The sequence below is a fragment of the Babylonia areolata genome, chromosome 22, assembly GCF_041734735.1.
Source record: "Babylonia areolata isolate BAREFJ2019XMU chromosome 22, ASM4173473v1, whole genome shotgun sequence".
Taxonomy (NCBI): domain Eukaryota; kingdom Metazoa; phylum Mollusca; class Gastropoda; order Neogastropoda; family Buccinidae; genus Babylonia; species Babylonia areolata.
The window spans coordinates 25,804,675-25,810,452 of record NC_134897.1 but is presented as its reverse complement, the minus strand read 5'-3'; the positions used below and the strand labels follow the sequence as shown (position 1 = coordinate 25,810,452).

At 43.3% G+C, this 5,778-nt stretch overlaps 1 protein-coding gene across 2 annotated transcripts in view; it reads left to right on the top strand.

The window, feature by feature from the left end:
* The first annotated feature begins 745 nt into the window (after nt 1–745).
* LOC143297276 (uncharacterized) overlaps nt 746–5,778 on the top strand; it is a 40,805-nt gene continuing 35,772 nt past the window's right edge. The window contains exon 1 of one of the 2 annotated variants that reach the window (XM_076609537.1): nt 746–937. The gene's annotated coding sequence lies outside the window, so the exon portion shown is untranslated. Of the gene's footprint in view, nt 1,076–5,778 lie in introns of both variants that reach the window. The other variant, XM_076609536.1, reaches the window with a different exon arrangement.

Here is a 5,778-nt window from a genome sequence, read left to right as displayed (position 1 = left end):
TCCGTTTTCTCCCACAGAAGCTTTCTAAGCTCCTCTTTGATACCAGACCCTTCACGATACCAACCGTCATACACCTACCCGGTGTACCCGGTGACAAGTTCCAACACGAGAGCTCGTGTTAAAGGGGTAGAAGTGCAAAGTAACAGAGCTCTACAGTTAAGTCTGCAACGATCCGTTTGTAGTTCGGGGGCTTCGGTAACTGGCTAATAGCCTACCTGCTCCTGTTCTTCTTCCTGACTCGCTTGATCTGTTGGGTGGGTTTACCGTCAGAGATTCCACGATGTCTAGGCTTAACCCCTTCACTGCTGTGATCTTGATGTTGAGGTGAGATTGAATTTTATCAGTCACTGTTCTTTACTGATTTGAGCAATTTGATTTTTTTTTTCGTTGTATTGCTTTTTTTTCCAGCAAAAATCAATTACCTTTTCTTTGTATCGCATCTACTTCTTTTTTTTTCTTTCTTTTTTTTTCTTTTTTTTTTTTTGTATTTATTTATTTATTTTAGCAAAAAGCAGGTCACGTCGCATTGAAATGCGCAAGAAGTAGTTCGATCTTGCACAATTAAATTCTTGCCGCCGATTTTCGTTTCAGCAAGATTTAGCATTCAAGGGGTTAAACCTTTCGAAGTTCCCTGTCCTCTGAAGGCGACTGACGTCTGCTCGTTCAACACCCACCACGCTGTGGAAATGGGGACCACGTATCGGTAGTTGAACAGAGAGGAGAGAGAGAGCGGGGTGCGTGTCACTGACGAGGCTTTCAGAAGTCAGTGGCTGTGAGCTGGGTGAGAAGTGTGTGTGACAGGACACCGGCTTCTAGTCTCTTTCTTGGTGCCAGCCCCTCTCTCTCACCACAGAAAGAGTGCAGGCTCCGGTTTCCTGACGGGAAGAACAGTGATCCGCCGGCAGCTAGCTTTCTCAGTGGAGTGTTGGGTTGTAGTGTATGTCGTGTGTGTTGGTTTTTTGTGTGTGTTTTTGTTGGGCATTGGTGGCTTGGAAAAGTGATTCCCCCCCCACTCCCCCCTTTTTTTTGTTTTTGTTGTCGTGTCGTGAGGAAACATCGTCGTTGTGTTTTGCAGGTAGGTGCATGCTCTGTGTGTGTGTGTGTGTGTGTGTGTGTGTGTGTGTGTGTGTGTGTGTGTGTGTTTACTAGCGTGTTTTAACGTGATATAATATAGTTATGCTTTGTTTCGTGCGTCATTTAATTTGTTGTGTGAATATATGATTCTAAACAACCTTCGGGTTTCTTCTGCTGTTATTCCCTCTGCCGTTCCCCAGTGTCATAGTCATAGTATCCCCCCATTCTTTCGCTCACACACACACACACACACACACACACACACACACACACACACACACACACACACACACACACACTGTGACACCAGAGTGCACGTGCTTGTATGCGCATTTTTGAAAATTGAATCCAGGGAACAGGTCAGGGGAAGAGAGGAGAAGGGAAAGACAATGAGAGAGATGGACAGACATGTGGCATCTGCAAAACCACCCTCTAAGCATACGGGTGTCAGTAGAAAAGCGGAGTTGGCGTGAGGGTATGTAAGTATGTAAGGATGAATGAGATCAGAAAGAAGCCTCAGTGGACTTCAATGGACTTGAAAAAAAGAGAGACGACTTGTAAATAATTCTTTCTTGTACTGGGAGCCAGCGTAAAGTATGAAGGAGAGGAGAGACGTGATCAAATTTACCGTTATTATTATTGTTGTTGTTCGTACAAATAGGTGGCAATGCTTTTTCTCAGTGTGGGTATTGACTGCGTGCGTACGTGTCAACATAATACCTACATGTTATCAGGACTCAACTGACCACAGCGTGACTGGTCTCAAGATTGAGCGTGACGTTCCCCGGTGGCGCAGCGGTAGCGAGGTGTCGGCCGATAACTGTAGAGATTAAAACCTCGTGCTTCCATGATTTATACCACCCTGGAAAATCTCTTTAATCGTGCAAGAAAGACTGGGGGGAAAGGGAAGGGGGGGAAGGGGGGGGGTCTGGCAGAGTATTTACCTGGCAGGACTGTAGTGATTGTAGCAGTGTTTGCCTTCTAAGTGGCGGAGGAAAAGAGAGATATGGTAGGTCTGTTCACTGTTCGGTCTCACGTAGCTGATTGGGGAATGTGGGTGATCTGTATTATGCTGGGTGTAGTTGTGGATGGTGAGGGGGAGAAGGATGGGGGGAGCTTGGTCTTGAGTGCAGCGCGAACTACTCTACACGGCTACTGTGGAAACCTTGCTTCTCTGGAAACGTTGAAAAAGATTTTGGATGCCAGTTAGCTGAGACGGTAGTACTGTTATGTTGCATTTGCTTAGACAGTGTTAGTTCCGACCACTCTCTCTCTCTCTCTCTCTCTCTTATTGGTTTTATGAAAACACTTAAGTCTCTGTAGCAAACTGCAACAAGTATCTAGGAATATATTTTTCAACAAAACAGAGTTTCACATTTGCATGTCAAGATCTTGTTAATAGAGGGAAACAAGCTGTTATGACTATTTTGAAATTATTATATAAATTTGAAAATGAATCAGTCGGGTTATTAAGTTATTTGACAGCAACGTACAATCTTGAGATCAATTTGGGGTTGAAATATAGGGCTTTGAGAAAGGACATGACATTGAGAAATTGCACTTATTTGTCGTGAAACGTTTTTTACATGTTGATAGTCGAACACCGAATGATTTAGGGTGAACGTGGTAGATTTCCAATCTACTTAAATTCATAATTATGTAAACTATATTAGTTACTGGCTTAAACTGATTCATATGAGTGAACCCAGAATAACTGCCAAAGCATATATGTAAAGTGTTGTATGATCTTGATAGTAACTTTGGCATCGCATATTCGGAAGTAGGCCTATTCAGTTTTGGTTTTTCATCTCTTTGATTGAATCAGGGTGTAGGATGTGCAAATAGCTTTTTAGCTTGCTTTAAACAGAGATTAATTGACTGCAGATGGCAAGACAGGGTTAGTCATGTTCAGGCTAATGAAAGCTTTTCATTGTTCAGATTGTTAAAAATGAACTACCTTGTGCAAGTAGAACCATATCTGGTTTTGAATATGAACAGATGCATCAGATCAGCATTAACAAAATTTAGATTTGGTGTTTCAGATATTGCTATGCATCGTCAAAGTCTACGCTGAAAGAGATTTACCGTGTCCCTTATGTATATCTGCTGGAGAAGGTGAACTGCACTTTGTATTCATCTGCCCAATGCTGGCACCTAGATATAAGGCAAAAAATATATACCTGTAAAATATCATGAACGACCAGCATTTTTAAGGCTTGTTTTGTTTTTTTACGTCAAAAAACGATAATCAAATTCGAAATCTTGCTTTGTATATGTACGTCCTTCAAAAGAAGGTATACTTTGTTGTGAAATGACTGTGTGTTGAAATATGCATTCATGTATATGGCTGACATGTGTTTGGTGCTGAATGATCATTGTACAATACCCTTTTCAAATGGGACTGTGGTATTTCCTTGGATAAATCATCGTATCGTATCATCTATCTCTCTCTCTCTCTCTATGATATATGTCTGTTGCTCCATCTTTCACTGAATCTGCTGTCTTTCTCTTACCCCCCACCCCACCCCCACTCCACCCCACCCCCTCCTCTCTCTCTCTCTCTCTGTCTCTCTCTCTCTCTCTCTCTCTCTCTCTCTCTCTCTCTCTCTCTCCCGTCCCTCTCTGTCTCCTCTCTCACACTTTCTCTTGTCATCCAGTCGTCATTCGAACTTAAAAGAGTTTAAATCAAGGACACAATTAAGGCAATGCCTGTAGTACAATTGGGGATTACCTCATTGTTTTCAGCCCGGGTTATTCGACATAAATTCCAACTATAATTTTACGATCAGACATCTGTAGACGTGAGAGCGTGCGCGCATCTGTGTGTGTGTGTGTGTGTGTGTGTGTGTTGGGGGAGCTGGGGGAAGGGGGGGGGGTGGAGTTGTGCGGACGGGGGAAGGGAAGGCGCGCGAACGACGGTGCCGACTTTTCAGCCCAGCTCGATCTTTTTTTTTTCCACTTCCATTAATTCGATTTTTACCATTCCTCTGACACTCCCGTTGTTCGGACGTCAACACAACACGGCCTGCGAGGCTTCAGTCTGGCGTTTCTGTTCCTTGAAGCACCTCGCAATCCCACGTTAATGACATGGACCCGGGTGTTGTTGTGGTCTCTTTTTTTTCGTTTTTCTTCTTTTCTTTTTGTTGATGTTGTTGTTGTTGTTGCTGTTGTTCTTCTTCTTCTTCTTCTTCTTCTTCTTCTATTGGTGACAGTTTTTTTTCTGGACGGTTAGTTATGCCCAAGGATGAATTAAATAAATGTTGGCTTTGAGTGAAGAAAAAGCTCCTCAGTTCCAGTCTGCTTAGTAATATTGTCTGTCCACCTCTTTCAGTGTCTTTCCCTTCTCCTCTCTTCCCCTGACCTGTTCCCTGGAGGGTGGTTTTGCAGAGGCCACATGTCTGTCCATCTCTTTCAGTGTCTTTCCCTTCTCCTCTCTTCCCCTGACCTGTTCCCTGGAGGGTGGTTTTGCAGAGGCCACATGTCTGTCCATCTCTTTCAGTGTCTTTCCCTTCTCCTCTCTTCCCCTGACCTGTTCCCTGGAGGGTGGTTTTGCAGAGGCCACATGTCTGTCCATCTCTTTCAGTGTCTTTCCCTTCTCCTCTCTTCCCCTGACCTGTTCCCTGGAGAGTGGTTTTGCAGAGGCCATGGTCTGTCCACCTCTTTCAGTGTCTGTCCCTTCTCCTCTCTTCCCCTGACCTGTTCCCTGGAGGGTGGTTTTGCAGAGGCCACATGTCTGTCCATCTCTTTCAGTGTCTTTCCCTTCTCCTCTCTTCCCCTGACCTGTTCCCTGGAGGGTGGTTTTGCAGAGGCCACGTGTCCTGGTCACGTGCTCATACCAGTTCAGTTTCTTCCTTCTCACAGTGAACAGCAGGTGTTCATTGCGCTTCGTCTGTTGTATCACTTTTCCGTGCATTTCATCGTTTGTTGTGTGGGTCAGTGTATAACAGGACACTGAGGAATCGTCTGCTGCTTGTTATCTCCACTACCTGGGATTTCTTTCGCAGTTCTGCCGTCAAAGTCCATGTCAAATGTTGGTGGATGATACACTGGTCAGCTGAAGACTTTAATCCGGTCTTCTTTCAGGGGGAGCTTCTGCCATGATGGTACTGGATCCTTATCAATCAGAAGTACTTCTGGTGGTCAGTACTGCCCTCTGACGCCGTCTGAAACAGACACAAACACAGGAAAAATATAGATTTTACTTTCTTTATGTTAATCCCTATATCATAAGAATGTGCGATAATTTCACATATCAAACGATAAAAACAAAGGTTGCTGTTTGATTTACCTTTAATAAAATTTAGCTCTTCAAGTATTGTCTCTAAACCTTGATCTGTTTTGTCCCTCCCCCAATTTGCATGTGTGCTGATGGTCAAAATGCAATATCTTTTACTTTGACTTTCATCTATTCGTGCTCAAATTTTCTTTAGCGTGTTATTCTACATCTCGTTGTTTAGCAGTAACCTGTATATTTACATCTACAACCATTTAGGCAGAGCATTACACCAACTTGGACAAACTGAGCATTTTTGTCGTGTTGCGTAATTTTTGATGAAACTCACAAAAGCCATAATTTTTCCGAAACGATTAACATTTTTTATAGTTTTATGAGAATAAAAGTTGTTCACAAGTCCTTTGCGCTTCGTCTTGCTTCTAAATATGTCTTCCTATATCTTACTAGGTAGCCTTTACAAAAGACGAAGT